At 40.1% G+C, this 17,247-nt stretch overlaps 1 protein-coding gene across 15 annotated transcripts in view; it reads right to left on the bottom strand.

Moving 5' to 3' along the window:
* Positions 1-17,247, bottom strand: part of SGMS1 (sphingomyelin synthase 1) — a 204,175-nt gene that overhangs the window by 153,992 nt on the left and 32,936 nt on the right. For 2 of the 15 annotated variants that reach the window (XM_077822298.1, XM_077822304.1), the window contains exon 2: positions 5,568-5,694. The exons of the other annotated variants lie outside the window; for them this stretch is intronic. The gene's annotated coding sequence lies outside the window, so the exon portion shown is untranslated. The remainder of the gene's footprint in view (positions 1-5,567; positions 5,695-17,247) is intronic. 15 annotated transcript variants of the gene reach the window in all.

Genomic DNA, 17,247 nt, shown 5'->3' on the forward strand with positions numbered 1-17,247 from the left:
TCCTCCATGCTGTCTGGGGTCCCAGCAGGAAATAATTCATTAAAATGGGGTCTTGCCGACAAAAAGTTTGGAAACTGCTGTTCTAATAACTTTATCCTGGTTTAAACAGTAATAGGTAAAATCTTGCAGTAGTATACCTTTACTACTTTGGATCAGGCCCATGACGGGTAAAAAGAAAATGTAACATTTAAAAAAAAGAACACTGAGACCTATAACTATAGCTATACTTAACATATCGAACAGATTTCTGAAGCCAATAGCGTTCCTACCTGTCAATTTTTCAATGAAAACCCTAAAAGCATATACTTATGTTTGACTGCAAATGTTCATTAGTGAGAATTGATAAACAGCTTCAAAGATGGTTTAAACATCTTAATTTCAACACCATGAAACTTATCCTCACTTGGGATAAAATAAGGGTAGTTCCCCCTAAATCAAATGAGATACTCCAATTTATACCAGCTGAGGGCAGTACCTCTAAAACAAGCAGCACTGATGAGAGAAGGCTGAACAAGCAAAAGTCATTTTAGAAAGCCAAAATCTAACAGCTATAGTAAGACTGTTACACAGTGTCATTGTTATACATGGTCAAATCAAGACAAATGAAAAGTCCCAGATAGCTCATTTAATCTGATGTTTTTCATATGACATCACATGACTGGCAGTGAGAGGCAGCATCTTTTTCTAACAGATTTGCAAGAGTATTAAACAAATTAAAGATGAGAAGCCTCATCAAACTGCTCTGAAACACCAAAAACTAAACTGGCAGAGTGCTGCTGCAATGAACGGTCTAATAGTTAAGGTTATGAAAATTATTTCTGCATCCATGAGAAGGGAAAACCAGGCTGGACAAAAACAGCAAAACGCAGAGTTTATATTTATAAACTTGCTTTGTCACATTATCCCCAAACTAAGTCAAAAGGCAAAGGGCAGGTCCTACAGCTACTGCACAGAACCAGGTTCAAATAGAAAATGATTCACGTCTTTGACTGTGGGCTTCATCTGGTATGGAAACAGGAACTGCAATATCAGATCAGACCAGTGAAATAACGAATCCACTCTCCAACAGTGGCCAGTACCATATGGTTCACAGGAAGATACAAGAAAGTCCATACTAGACATTTATGGACTATGATCCATACATTTGCTTGCATATGTCCTACTCCTATGTTTTTCAAACATGATGCAGTGAAGCCTACACAAAGGACTACCTTCTAATAGGAATTTCCCTGTCAGTTAACTCCTTCAGAGTGCTTAAGGCTAATTTTACAATTTATTTGAGCTTTTACAGACCAACTTTACAAGGAAAGCAATACATTCTAGTCCCCAGATGACCACTTAAAACCATTTTTAATGTGTAACAGTATTCCTAAAGAGGAGACTGAAACAAGACTTAACAATTCTATCCTTGTGTGCACTAGTTAACTCATTTTGATGATATTTTTACATATGTACAAACTGGAGTCTCACTCAAAACCAAATAAAGCATCTTTTATTGCAGAGTTCCATGTACTTACAATATATTGATGTGCAAGAAAAATGTATAACTTTTTTGTCCTATGCAAGTGTTGCCTATTTTATTGTCAAATATGCAGTGTATTCAAAATATACCAAAAACTGAAATACAAACTGTTACATGAATAAGTCTTTTCACACACAAGTCTGAAAACAGTAGTTTGCAAAAAAACTTCCAACAATAAATTATCAGAAGATACAGACATTTAGTTATATCAGTAATAAATGAACTACAGAGGAAATGAGTATTTGTCGACATAACAGGAATATGACACTGACAGATCAGGTGCCAGTGCATGCTGAAGCCAGGCCAATTCACTTGTGTATTAGTATAGATCAAAATGATTGCTAAACGTCTTAGAATGTATTTTGTGTTTAAAACTTCCTGAAAACTAATGGGGTGTTACTTGCATTGTTTTCACTTACCTTCAGAAGCAAACATTTACATTGTGTATACCCCTGTAATTAAATAACCCATCAAAGGAGAAAGAAGCCTTATAGAATGCAAGGGCTTGTCTACATTACCCGCAGGATCGATGGGCAGTGATCGATTCAGCGGGGGGTTGATTTATCGAGTCTAGTCTAGATGCGATAAATCAACCGCCGAGCGCTCTCCCGTCAACTCCGGTACTCCATTGGGGCTAGAGGCAAAGGCAGAGTTGACTGGAGAGTGTCAGCTGTCGACCCACTGCACTGAAGACACCGCGGTGAGTAGATCTAAGTACGTCGACTTTAGCTACGTTATTCACGTAGCTGAACTTGCATAACTTAGATCGATTCCCCCCTTTTCCCCCCGCCCCAATGAAGAACTGTACGAGAAAAGAGCTAATTTCAAACAAGTGGTCATTGTGTGGGATGATTGGAGGTCAAAGACTCAAAATGCATTCCTCACTCTCGGTCTTCAAAGGAAAAGCCCACATGGGTAGTCACCCTGTGAGCTTTTTTTCTGTGACAAGAAGCTGTAAGTATGGATTCAGGGAAAGATCCTTCTGTTTAGATTCTTACAGGGAAGTGTACCAGATGCAAAGCAAAGATCCCCAGAGACAAAATGGTACCCTGAAAAGACATTTGGGAAACTGGCAGTTTATTACATCATTGCCATCATTTTGAATTACAAACTATGACTCATCTGTGTATATATTTTACCTGCTTTCACTTCTCAGTAACTCTCACTTCCTTTCCTTAGTTAATAAACCTTTCGTTAGTTTTTACTATATAATTGGCTACTAGCGTGGTTCTTGGTATAAGATCTAAAGTACCAGTTGATCTGTGATAAGTGACTAGTCTCTTGGGACTGGGAGCAACCTGATGTGGTAAGTTTTTTTTTTTTTTTTATTTAAGAGACCTATTATCAAAAAGTCCAGTTTCAATAAGTGGTTAAATAGAGTGGAGAGTCTAAGGGGACTGTCTGTGACTCCATGGTAAGATTGGTATAGTGATCCAGGAGTTCACATTTGTTACTGGCTTGGTGAAATCTAATGATAGAACACACTACCAGCATGGTGCGTCTGCCCTGTTTTCTGACCATCTACCCTGAAGTAGGCACTCACAGTTGTGAGCCACTCCAGACAGGGCGACAGACACTAGATACTTAAAGTAGATTTATTCCTCATTTGTATTGCAATAGCCCCCAAACACCCCAATCAGAATTGCTGTTAGATGCTATATAAAAGCATAAGAGGTGCCTCAAAGAGTTACCAATTTAAGATTTAACAAGTGTGCGTAATGTACCACATGAGTGAAAATGAGTGGCAGAATAAGGGTAAAAATGATACAATGATAAAGATATCATTTCAGCAAGTGTCCAGTTAAGCGTCCATTAAGCTATCAAATGATTTGGACATTTGTTCACCTTTTCCGAAAGAAAATGATGTAAAAAGTTATGAAATTAAACCAACTCATTTCCAGTACTAACAGAAATGCAATTCAAGACATTCTAAGGACTGCATCCTGTTACACAACTATTCTAAATCCTTGGATTTAATTTTCTCAAAAAACAAAGATAAATATTGCCCATATGTTTTTCAGCTACCATTATTTTTGAAAATTGGGGAAAGTGTGCAACCATTAGCTGGTAGTCTTCAAGTTGAGTACAAATCATTTAACAACAAGAATTCAAAACAGAATCCATTGCTAGATATACAGCTGTACCTAGAATCAAACCTTTCTATTTACCAGGGAAGAAAATGTGTCTCTTCTACTGGATCTCTGCTTATACGTTCAGCCTGCTGAACTTACATTCATCTTTAATTAGCAGATGACTGAATTATTCATAGCATCTGTCTATGAAAGGTGAACAGAGAAGTTGAATTAACAGGGTGCTAGTGACTGCTGTTGCCTGTAGAAGATAATGTGTTCCATCGTTAATATTTATGTAACTGAAAAAGTTGGCAAGGATTTTTAATGAGTCTTTGATGAAGTCAAGATCAAAGTTTTACGGAGGTTTGTCCAGAACAGTCTCATTGCTACTACTCTTCAGAAAACAGCAACTTAAAATTATTAGCCCCTGCCACTAGTAATCTACTTAAATGTGAGGGATGCAAAGAAAACCATCAAAATTCCTTCAATGTTAGCAACATGTTGAGCAACCGAATTTAAGTGTTTTTCTTTGTATATGTTTTGTATCTTTGCAATCAATATTGCTGTACATTGACCATATTCACTGTAATATTAATGGAGTCTTAGAATCTAGAGATGCAAAGTGCTGTTTCCTTATATATTCTAAAGCATTATCTCCTTTTTAGAGATGGGGAAAATCTATTAGAGAGAGGTTAAAGTTGACCTACAAAAGATTTTTTTAAAGCTAGGTTTGTGCATCTTTATGCTAGATGAAAGGCTGAATGTTATTTTTCTATCCTTTAAAAAAAAAAAAACAAAAAAAACCACCTTAAAAATATCAGAAGCGTCCAGTTTAGTTTTTACTGATTTTCTGGAAGGCGTCCAGGAGATGAAAGGGATGTAAATCTTCAAATGAAGGAGTCAGGGTGCTGAACCTTTAATAAAAGGGCTTCCTTATTTGAAATCTTAGTCGCTGAAGTAAAATGTTTGTTAAACATCATTCTCTCTCAAAATCCCTTCTCTTAGCAGCTTTACTTTCATTCCCTTGGCTCATGATATCACTCTCTCTAGTACTCTATGAAGAGTCAAAGTGCCTAGGTAAGAATTGAAATCCCAATGGAAAAATAACAAGAGACACCTTGCAGGAATTTTTTATACACAACTTAAAGGATCATAAAGAAACAAAAACATGTATACCATAAAGCATCAGAAAAGGTCAAAAGCCCAATTTCTTTTCCTTTTGTAGAGCATCTCACCTGCCAAAGTCACACAGCAAGAAAGGCAAACCTGGTAAGAGAAGCCAGGTTTTGTGTGGCTCACAGTCTGGTGCCCTTTCCAATGGGCCACACTGGTTCCAGCAGCAAGGACAGCAAAGGCTTGTTATAAAGAGTCCCATTAGAACAATTACACTTTATTTGCATCTGGTTTTTGGTCTTATATTTCACCAAGATGCTTAATATTAAGAATATTTTCATTTCTAACCTGCCTTAGAACAAAGAATTTGCTGCATTAAATGCTGTAGTTTCTCCCTACAAGCAAAAAGTGTGCCTAATGCAAAAAGCAAGGTGACACAGGAAATGTCTAAGCATATTGCCTTGATTTTCTATCATATTCTCTATTAAGTCAATACTATTGAATCAAAGCTTTGCTTGAAGAAACCATCCAGTACAGCTTCTAGAACAAATAGCAATACTGAATTAATTAGTACAATGCTTCTATATATGGGTGTAAGTAGAGGCAAACAAAGCTCAGACTGCTTCCAGACATGTATTGTCCAAACTGCAGCATCAAAAAGCTGAATGAATGGCAATTAACTAAAAAGTCAAAGAAAGTAGTCCTCCAAACTTTAGGTAATTTTAGTACTGATTTACAGTAGTAGAGAAAATATTACCCAAAGTGATGGCAATGAAGCAACTAAATTCACAAAATACCTCTTGAAAGGCAAAATGAGATCTAAATTACAGGTAAGACATCTGTAATGGGGTGGCACTCACCTCACTCGAGCGTCCCCTTGTTCAGGTGTGTGCCTGCACCTCTCAGTCTGTGGTGATCCCTGTCAGTGGTTTCTCAGGTGATCTCAGTGAATTGGCCCTCTGGCCAAGTCAATACACAGACTGTGGGCTTTCAACAAAACAAAACCATTTTCAGGATAAACAGTTCAATGATAAAAAGTCTCAGTCTGCAGTCTTTAAACAGTCCCAGCCCTGGTATTGAACCATACTCCCTGGAGGCAATGGTTTTGCCCTTTCGGCCCTAGCTTTCCCAGCTGGGCCACTAATTATCTCAGTTCCCCTTGTGGGGGTGTATTAAAGTCTAATACAGCTCAATGTTTAGTAAATTGCTGACCCTCTTCAGGGCCTTCAGTCCCCTCTCTGGAAATAGAGTTAACTCCCTCCTAAGGGAGTATGCCATTCCACCTGTGGTTGGTGAAGAGGGGACCCAGTAATGCCCACCCATTACTCCAGGTTCCAGCCCAGGAATCTATGAATAGCAGCCACGTGCCGCTGTTTCCCCTTTCAACTTCTCATAATGCTGCTATGATTCCCTGGGCTACTTCCCCATGGCCCCCTCACCTTCACGAATGCTTCACCCTTACCATAGGGCTGAAGTCTTGTACTCAGTCCCAGTAGCCAGCCAGGAGCTCTCTCTTGCTCCCCGGTCCCTGCCAGCACTCAGCTGTCCATGGTACTACAGCTCCCTTACTATAACATTTCTTTGCCATTTCTCTTAATTATGCCATTGAAGCTTCCCCAATTTCTACCCCAAGGCCAACAAAAAGCACTAATAATTGTTATGAGGGAGAAAAGGAATAAACATTTTGGATTTAGAAAGCCAATATTTCCAATCTGGATGCCTAAACTTATATTCCTAGATCCATATTTAGACACAAAAATAAATGTGGCCTGATTTTCAGAAGTGTGTCATAAGTCATAATGACATCAGTGGGTGCTGTGTGCACACAGCATGTCTGAAGATTAAGCCACTTCTATTTTAGCACCCTTTAAGATTTAGTAGTCTACCCTTAGGCACCAATGGTTTTCAAACATTGGCTTTAATGTTCACAAAACAGGGTTGTAAAGGTCTCAGAAGTGTAATTTTGATGTGGCTCATAAAGATTATGGATTCTGTAGTTATTTGACAAGCTGGTTCCTTAAATCACAGGACAGTTAAACTTTGTATTGGCAACCACTCTTACTACTCAACTAATGGCTTTAACCCTTATGTACAATCTAAGTGACCTTAGAGAGAACATCTACAGCTTACTTGCAACTTCTTCTTTTGTATGGCTGTACAGAGCCGCAACTACAATTTCACCTAAAGTTTATTAAGCCAGATGGCTATATCAGGAGTGGCAAAATTCATAGCAGGGATGCCTCTTTCATATTTATAAATTGGCAGTAGGTGGTGATATGTTTGATGATCTGTCATGGAGAGCCACACACGCAAGCTGGGGAGTCCTTGATTTTCCATTTGTGCATGAGAGGTCTGCTTCTACCATGGTTGGTTCAGATTCGGTTCAGAGTTGACCAAGATGAGCATGGAAGGTCGAACCCAAGAACCTTCTGAGTAGGATCCGGCACAAGATGCTTATTCTTTAAGTTGTGTTTAGCCCATTCTACTTTCCAAGCCTCCTTCTGATCATAGCCTGATTGCATGAGGCTAAGTGAATGTTCCCAGAAAGATGCTGGGGCGGGGGGGGGGAAGCGCAGGCGCACTGTCAAGGTCTTGGTGGATAGGAAGACATCTGTTTTCCTGGATTCGCTGAACTTCACAGAGTGTTGCAGAAGTTTGGCATATTGACGAGGGAGCAATGTTAGACAAAACAGGTAGCCATGGTGTTGGAGTCAATTTAAGTGTTCCAATGATTCACTGCATCACACATCACTGTATTCAGCTGGCTGTCAACAAGTCATGTGTGGCTGCATCTGCTCCATTCCGGTGCACAATATTCAGCTATCGAATATAAGTGTCATTGCAGATGTTCACAACATTCATGCCAATGCACCCTAGGTTGTACCTGCTAGTTTCTGAATTATGCTGGCTCTCGTTTTTATCTTTGCAGCTTCTTTCTCAAGGTGATCATGGAAAGTGAGGGTGTGGTCAAGTTTCACTCCAAGGTATATTGAGGCGTAATCATGTCACACATTTTTACCACAGAAAGCTACTTTCACTGTGTTTTTGGCACTCCTATTATCGAGATGAGAAGTGCTTGCTGCTTACTATTATTTTTCCAGGGTTTGGTTTGAGTCTCCATTTCCAGAAATATTGTTCCACAATTCGGAGGTCCTCAGTTAACAGCCCTTTCATAGAATCATAGAAGATTATGGTTGGAAGAGACCTCAGGAGGTCATCTAATCCAAGCCCCAGCTCAAAGCAGGACCACCCCCAACTAAATCATCCCAGCCAAGGCTTTGTCAAGCCAGGACTTAAAAACATCTAAGGATGGAGGTTACACCACCTCCCTAGGTAACCGATTCCAGTGCTTCACCAACCTCCTAGTGTCATGGAGGTTTGGTGCTTGGATTGTCACGGCAAGATCATCTGCATATCCAAATTTTTGTGATTTAATTGGAGGCATGTCACTTATGTAAATATTAAAAAGGGTTGGCCTGAGTACAGAAACTTCTGGTAGCCCACTGTTTATGGTATGGGGTGAGCCGGTCTTATAATGCAAGTAAACCCATAGGCGTCTGTTACTCAGCATGGTCCACAGCCGGCAAAGTGTTTGGCAGCAAGGTATAATTTTTGCAAGTTTCAGCATCAGGGCCTTAATCCATACAGTATCATACGAAGATGACAGGTCGACAAATACTGCACCAGTCTTTAGTTTTTTTCTGATAGCCAGCCTCAGTGTGAGCTGTAAGTTCCAGAACTCGGTAGCAACAACTATGTTTTGGTCGGAAGCCTGCCTGTTTGACAGAGATAATTGACTCAGTAAAAGGGTGTCTCATTCTTTTGACGAAGATATGTTCAAATCGGCCGATAGCTTCCTACTTCATCAGTGGGCTTCCCAGGCTTTGGAATGGTAATTACCATTGCCTCACGCCATATTTCAGGGATCTGTACTGTCCTTAAGGTAGCAGAATACAATGTTGCTAGCCATTGGAGTCCTTTGGGGCCAAGATGGTGGAAGAATTCTGACAGAATACCGTCAGGGCCTGCAGACTTCCATTTTCATTCCTAGAACCCTGCACAGATACACAATTAAAATCCGTGGGCAGGAGTCACACACTGCTGCATGGACAAGACTCCTGTCCGGGAGCATGAGAGGGACAGCTGCCGGTGAGCCTGGTGCCCACACCAGTAAGTAGGGCTGGAGGTGGCACAATCACACCAGAGGAGTTGCCTGGGCTGGGCGCTGGCTCCTGAGAGCGGCAGTCCAACGTACTGCTGCTTTTGCCGTTGCAGTTCCTGGTCCGGTTGCTGGCCAAACTCCTGCTGGGCTCAGTCATTGTCATTAGAGCCCTGAAGCTCCACAGACATCTGCTTTATATCCATGGATATATATTGTGTATCCGTGCAGGACTCTATTCATCACGGCAGGTCCTTCTTTTACTTCCTCAATGCTGATAGTGGAAGGTTCTCCTGAGGGGATTGATTCAAGTGTCTGGTAGAGTTGTTGGTACACTTCTCTTCTTGTGTGTTTATCAAGTGGTCCTTTGTGTGCTCCACCAGTTTGGAGGCTACTGAGTTTGCCCAGATTTTTGGTGGCCAATACTCTGCGGGACTAGCGGACTCAAAGCATCACAGTAGTGCCCAGGCTCGATGGCTTGAATGTGTGAAATCAAGGTTTTGCATGCAGAAAAGCCAGGAATGGCATCTTACTGTGTCAAGGGAGTGTAGTGGGGTTTTTGAAGTTTGAGAGCTCCTGGTCTGAGTGCTGGGTAGCCCTGGTTTTGGCCATTTTGTGCTAGGGACTTTATATATGTTGGTAATGTGGAGCTCCCCTACTTTGATGGTTGTGGTAAATGTGGTCTCCCCTTCAGTTGGTGAAATAACATTAAAATCACATGTGTCCTTGATGTATATTGCCAAGCCATATTTCGGATGATAATGGCGAGTCATTAGGTTGTATCCATAGGTATAGTAGTGCCTAGCCTGTTGGTCACTGCTAACATGGGTCTCTTGCAATATGAGGATGTCAATATTGTGAGTCTTCAGCAGGTTTCCAAGCTACTTGAATTTTGCCAGTAAGACTCCTTCAACATTAAGTTGCAGGATTCTTGGTCCAGGGTCTATTTGATACATTGTGTGGCCCTAAGGAAGAACTTTAGGATTTGTTGAGTTGCGTTGACCAGGAGATTACTGAGCCATTGTTTGGTTGCTGAGTTGATGGAATTTGTTGTGAAAAAAAAGGGCTTAAAAAAATTAAACAGAAGGAGATCTTCGTAGACCTTAAGTTTCAACCCAAAAATGTGAACAGACTCAAAACAGCTTTTGAGGGTCATCTTAAAAACAGAAATTTTTAAAGATATACTGGCATTTGCTCATTAAAAAGTCAACTGAATAGTAGATTTAAGTATTTCTAATTGAATGTTGTGTTTACAAATGAACAATTTTTACCTTTTACCTGGCAGGACACTTGTCTGAAGGACTGAGTAACATAGGTACTCCTATACTGGACAGTGGCCCAGCTACTCTGGCATTCTTTCTCAGACAGTGGCTTGTACCAGATGTTTCGGAAGAAGGTTCAAGACGTTTGTGGCAGACAGTTATGGAATAACCTACCCAAGAAGCTTCTTCATAATCCCAGTAACTTTTAGTATGGAGACTCATGAATCCCCATCTTTTTCTCTAATTAAAGTTCACTATATACTCCAACTTTTTGTTTTCTGAGGCCTGGTCTACACGGTTTTTGAGCTGGTATAGCTGTCTTGGTTAAAGTTGAGTGTGATTTTTTTTTTTTTTAAACTTACCAGTACAATCCCTACTGTGGAGACAGTTATGCTGGTATGTACATGCCTTGTAACAGACAGTAGGGCTCATTCTCCTTCCCATATGGGAGTAAGCTATAGTGATTGTAAGTGCATCCACGCTAGAGGCTGTACCAGTTTAACTTTACTGACATAGTTAAAGAGGTACCATTTATGTGTTTAAACAAGCCCTTACCCAATTTCTAATCCATGACATTACCTCTCACTCGATAGCTACTTAATTTCCTTGTTAGCATCTGAGGAATTATAACAAAAGCTTTTGAAAATGCAAGTAAATGTCATCTCATTCTCCTTTATCCACTATTTTGTAGATATGCTCAAAAAATTCTAATCAGTAAGCGACATAATTTTCTTTTTCAGAAGCTGTGTTGGTTTACCCCATCATCATGTTTAAGCAAGGAGTTTTACCATTCAATTTTTTAATGTCAACCACTTTTCCTGGTGCACAGACTCACTAATTTGCCATTCCCTACTACCTTTGGAGAGCGATAAAAAGCACTTGCTACCATACAGTCCTGTAGTATAGTAGACAGTTTTAATGACATTGCATATTACCAACTGCTCAGACACTTCATTCCTAAATCCCTTCAAAACTCTGATATATATCATCCAATCCTGGTTATTTGGTGCTATTTTTTGATTTGTTCAAGTACCTCCTCTTCTGACAACAACATCTGTTATTACCTGAAGAGGATAGCTTATTACCATAACCTCTATGGTGACAACTAATGCAAAGTAATCATTTAGCTTTTCTGCAATGTCCTTATCCTCCTCAATTGCTTCCCTATGTCCCCCATAGTCAAGCAGATCCACTAATTTGACTGCAGGCTTCCTGCTTTCAATTCATTTAAATTTACTGTTGTTTATGTCTTTAGCTATCTGCTATTTAAATTCCATCTTAACCCCTCTAATTTCCATTTTACATTAGAAGTTAAAGATAAAATGTTCGTGAAGGCTTCTCAAAAAAGGGTTTTGTTAGGTCTCATTTCTATCATAGGAAGACCGTTGGTAGTCTACATTTCTGAATTTTTCTTCACCTTATTTTAAATTAATACTCAATACAGCTGGCAGCATAGGAAATGCATATGACAAGGGCTAGTTGTCTCCTTCATCTTTCTAATAAGGAAAACAGTTGTCAAAGCACCTCATATGCTGCCCTGGCAGGACTTTGAGCACTGGAAAGTTAGTTGTAACATTCTGAAGCCCTCAGAAAGCTGCACTATTATGAATTATTGCAATAAAATAAGGTGACTCAAACAAGTTTTAACCACTAAAATATCTTAGTTTGACTTTTAATGGTGTCATATTTCATGATCAATGAACTACATGTGAAGCTGCCTGAGAGAAAATGAGTTTGAGCTCAAAAGATGCCATTCTACACACAAAATTAATATACTGAATTCTCAATAAAGAAATCCTGCTGGTTAAAACGTAGTGCCTACCTACAGTTGAGACTATTGCCCATGTGACTATTTTCAGTTATGAGAGTCACAAGACAATGAGCACGCTAAAATATACTTGCCTCACACTAAGCCACTTACATAGGCCAGTCAAATATTGCTTTTTTTTTTATATATATAACACAGAACAGCTCCAACTGAATAATTAATGAACTTGTAAGTCTTGCCTCACAGATCATGCTATATAAGGAAACATTTTAAAAGGTGAAAACTGCAAATGACTCCATAAACTGAAAAACTAGTTAAAGATTCACAACTTCAAAACACTCAATTTGATCCTCAGAGCAAAAGAGCACCCTTAATAGTGAGAGGGGATGTGAGTTTCAGAGGTCCATTGAGGCACAAGCCTATATATTTGGTTTTAAAAGACTTGATAAAATCAGACCTTGAGTTTAGCCAGTATTTCACTATTATCTTATGTAATATTTTTGCTATACACCTTTTCACAAGCTACTACAATACTTCCAAAGTACTACTGAATTTTGCACCAAATAACTATTCATTTACAATATGAGGTCCACCTTTACCACAGCAACTACATGCTGAGAAAGCACACGTACAGAATTCCAAAGAAATAGTGGTTATTTAACCACTCCAAGTTTGGGTTTAGGAATCTTATTATTTGTATTGCTTTATTTCTTCATTTTCAGTTGAACCATACCCATCTTGTGCCCCATCACCTGGAGAGAAGTGGGAGGCAGTTTGCGACTGTGAGACAAGCACGTAGTTGTAGCAGAAACACCCAGCCTATTGGCAGTGAAATGGTTAACAATATTGCTATGTAAACTGTCATTGTTATGGTTCAGATTTAATACTCTATTTATATGACTGGAGCAGTTCACACATCAGCTTTTGTTTCAAGATGTCTAGAGACTCATGAAGATATCACATTAGTTTAAATTGGGCTCTCTCATTTTCAAGGTGCATTGTGACTATAAGGACTAGAGACACATAGAAACTCTGCCCTAACAAGTCGAGGCATGTAAAAATAATTCTTATTTTAACATAAAAGCTGGAGTAAAAAAAAAAAAAATTCAGTAATTTTCCTCTGAATTACAGAGAAACTGAAAATTTCTACTTTACTTCTACTTAACTTCTCTGAGACACTTAACATTTACTAATCTGTAGCAAATTGTGACTAGTTAGAAAGTTTGTCCCTAATTACTATATCTTCCTAATCCACCACTTTCCAATACAGATTTTGGAAGGTACTATCTTATATATAGGTATATAACTAAAAGTACACTTTCTATGTCATGCATGAAGACCTCCAGTCTTAAGGCCACTGCAGACAAACAGTGCTGAATTAGTTCCCTGATTTGTCTAATATACAGATCAAAGGTCTAATCATCTTTTTAAAAAACTGATGCAGCAGTTATACAATTTCTTCTGTGTACAAGAGGGTGTCCCTGTGAGGAACAGTGACAGAAAGTGTCATTTCATGTGGCTTTCCTTGAAGATCTGGAAAGCAGGCTGCTGCCAAAGTTCTCCAATAAGAGAATTAATGTTTTCTATTTAATCAAAAACAGTTGAAGATGACACTCAATGAACATGACAGGACTTTGACAGCTGCAGAAAGGACCTCTTGTGGGATGACAAATAAGTGACTCTTTAGACAGGTTAGAGACAGGATGTCATTTAAATCTGGAAATTGACAACCAGTCATGAAGGCTCAAAGTTTAAGTCTAGTTCATTCTACCACGGCTTTGAGACATAAGGTTTCTTTTGGGCACTGACAGCCTGAGATTCCCCCTGAGGAAGAGGGAATTAAGATATAAGGAATCCAGCTTAGAGGCACAAGAAATCTCCAATTTATATGGGAATTGTCTGCCCCTACACACAAGCCCACATAAGAAAAAAAATCCAGCTTCCTTTATACTGAAATTCAACTTTAAAATATGATGAAATACTTTGCGTTTTAGGCATATGCCTTGATAAGAAACTCACCAACATCCATTTTGCCAGTGACATAGCACTAGTTGTCAAATCAATGAACAACCCAGTTGCGGTACTTAAAGCCCTGAAAAGCTCAGCATCACAAGTCAGCCTAAAAATTAATTGGGGTAAAACCAAAACTCTTCCAGTTAGTGATTTCAAACACACGGAGGGCTCTAGCATCTTAGCAGGCAACCACCCAGTCAAGATTGGTGGTGATTTTACCTGCTTCAGCTCTGTTTTTGATAATATCAACAGCATCAAGAAAGAATTTGAAGTCCACAGTGCAAAAGCGTAGTCAGTAATGGGGCATCTCATCAAGAATGTCTTTTGCAAACTGAACAGTCTGTTAAGTAGAGAGACAAACTATGGCTACACAACAGTGGTCTGTATTCTGATCTAGGGGACATGGCCACTCACCGTCAAGATTGAAAAGATGTTGGACACCATTCCGATGAAGCATTGTCAAATGAACAAAAACATCAAACAGTATGAATTCAAGTCAAATGAATAGATCCATTTTCTAATTTAACGGTCCTGTGATTTCAAATGGTTGCCCTACGCCAGGGGTGGCCAACCTGAGCCTGAGAAGGAGCCAGAATTTACCAACGTACATTGCCGAAGAGCCACAGTAATACGTCAGCAGCTCCACATCAGCCCCCTGCCCCCTCCAGCGCCTCCCCCTTCCTGCCATGCCTCCCACCTGCCGTGATCAGCTGTTTTACATGCACAGAAGGCTCTGGGGAGTAAGGGGAAAGAGGGCGGGCACAGCACATTCGGGAGAAGGGGTGGAGTGGGGGCAGGGCCTGGGGCAGAGCAGGGGGTTGAGCAGTGAGCACTCCCTGGCACACTGGAAAGTTGGTGTCTGTAGCTCCAGCCTTGGAGTCGGTGCCCATACAAGGAGCCACATATTAACCTCTAAAGAGCCACATGTGGCTCCGGAGCCACAGGCTGGCCACCCCTGCCCTATGCTCTCCAAGGTGGCATGGTCATATGCACCAAACACCTACCAACTTCCCTGCAAAAATCACCTTTTACTTTGACCCAATAAAAGCAGGATGGGAAAAAAATCCAGAAGACCTAAAACACAAAGGCTGGATGGAGCCAGACACCTGTCACTCACAAGCCTTTAATCCCGTAATATACCAGATTTGGCTCGGGACAGAATATCACGAAAGCACATCATGCATTTAGTGGCTTCTATGCTGTCCAAAAGCATAAGAACAAACCTAATCTAACCTTTGCCCAAATGGCCTCTTCTACATTGCAGAAATTTACAAAACACAGTCGTATTGATGTCAGAATAATGGCAGCCATTGTGTTCACAAAGTTCTAGCAGCCAGACCCATTTTTACCTCCATTTTAATTGAACTTGCTCATAAGGAAGAGTAATAGAAAAGGTAATAAAAAGCGATCCAAGTCAACATAGAGTTGTCAGGCGAACCAATGAGAATTTTGTATAAGTTTTTCCGTATGCATGCAGTTGTTTCACAGTGCTTTCCATCTGAGGATCTCCTAGTGTTATATAAACATTAGTTAACTTAGCCTTTCCACTGATTTCTATGAGCTGGATCAGGTCTTATATGAGATTGATACTTTTTCTATTTTAGGTACTTACATAGCCCCCATTACTGTGTAACTGAGAGTCTCAAACACTCTAATGTATTTATCTGCACAACAACCCTGTGAGATGTGTAAGTGCTATTATTCCCATTTCACAGATACGGAACTGAAAGAGAATAAAGTGGCTTGCTCAGGGTCACACAGGAAGTCTGTGGTGGAATAAGATCTGACCCTGGGTCTCCCAAATCCCAGGCTACAACTCTAATTTCTCTCTCTCAGATTTCAGGAAAAATGGTCCACTGGTTCAAGTGCTGTTATGGTCAGAAAGAATTGTGAATATGTAAAAATAACATTTGCTTAATCAAGAAGCTCACTGTGTATATTGCATCATATCTGCTTCCATTACTGGTGTAAAAAACCCTAACATTTTGTCTGATAACACTGCAGAATCAATACAGCTATGGGAGAGTGAGCAGGACTTTTCTGGCTAGCAAATCACCAACATTATTAAACTCCAATGATGAGACCAAATACAGCAGGACTTTCATATCCCAGGCTGAGTTCACAAGAGTAGCAGTTAAAAGCCGTTTTGTTTGTAATCAAGTAAAATATGCACAAACGTATCCCCGCAATGCCAATTTAGCGTCACTTTCAGAGTAGAATCACTCTTGAATCTAGCTGTTCATACGGTTTTGTGCCCATTCCAAACACAGAATGATTTATATCTTCAGTTACCTCATCCCCCTTCTAGTAACAACTGAATTAACTATTCCTAGAAATACAAAAGCAGCAGATATTTGCAACTGGAAAGGGGTATCTACTAACCAAACCAAAGTGGTGGCTCTTAACCCCTGCTCCTAGGTAGCCAAAATCTAGCTGGTGCCTCCTCCCATTTACCAATACAGGAGGGGCAGAGTGGCCATGACTCCAACAGTGATTTGCAGCCCCTGGTTGAAAACTCATTTTAGAGCAATTATTTCAGGCTGAGATTTTGGCAGGCATCATATCAGTTTGTGTGATTTTCCTATTTTTTAGGTTCTCTCTGCAACCATAAAGGTTAGAAACTTGTTTTTAAACTAGTAGCAGAAAGTCCATGCTGTCACAGAGGTGTAATTTGTAAAGTCATGTATAAAAAAGCCAAAAATGGGGGCTTTTGGTTCCATGTGCTGTGCTGTAGTAAGCAATATTGCTGTTTGTACATATTCCCCTAAATTTGTGCACAGAGCTATCCCCCAGCTGGAGGTATAACCACCTCTTTATTACCCCTTGTAGCTGTTACTCCCACCTTCTCTGATCAACTGTCACTTTCCAACTGCTACAGAACCTTTGGATTCCAACATTCCATCTGGTTCTCAGACGGCCCAGTGATGATTGAACCGGGTGATATTCTAAACAAAAAGAACTCTAAGCCATCCTTGTAGCTGCTTCTATCGCTTCATATTGACTCAGATATTCTAGGCTACAGAGTGACAATCCTGTAAAATCTGTGCTCCTTACAGCTGGTGGTGATTGTGAGGTGTAAGCTGCGGTGAGGGGCTGTATGTGTGTTAGGGATAAATTGTGTGTTCTGGTTGTATTGCTGTGTGGGTGGTTCTGAAGAACTAAGGCAGCTGGGCTTAGACTCCACCATCTGTGCAGTCTCCTTCATACAACCAATGAAACAGTCACATGCAAATTAGCTGCAGAGTAAGGGTGGTGCTTGGTTAACCTACCTTTTTATCACAACAGTCTAGGACTCTTGGCACGGCATAGATACATGCCCTACTGCCATTGTACACAGC

The sequence above is a fragment of the Eretmochelys imbricata genome, chromosome 7, assembly GCF_965152235.1.
Source record: "Eretmochelys imbricata isolate rEreImb1 chromosome 7, rEreImb1.hap1, whole genome shotgun sequence".
Classification (NCBI taxonomy): Eukaryota; Metazoa; Chordata; order Testudines; family Cheloniidae; genus Eretmochelys; species Eretmochelys imbricata.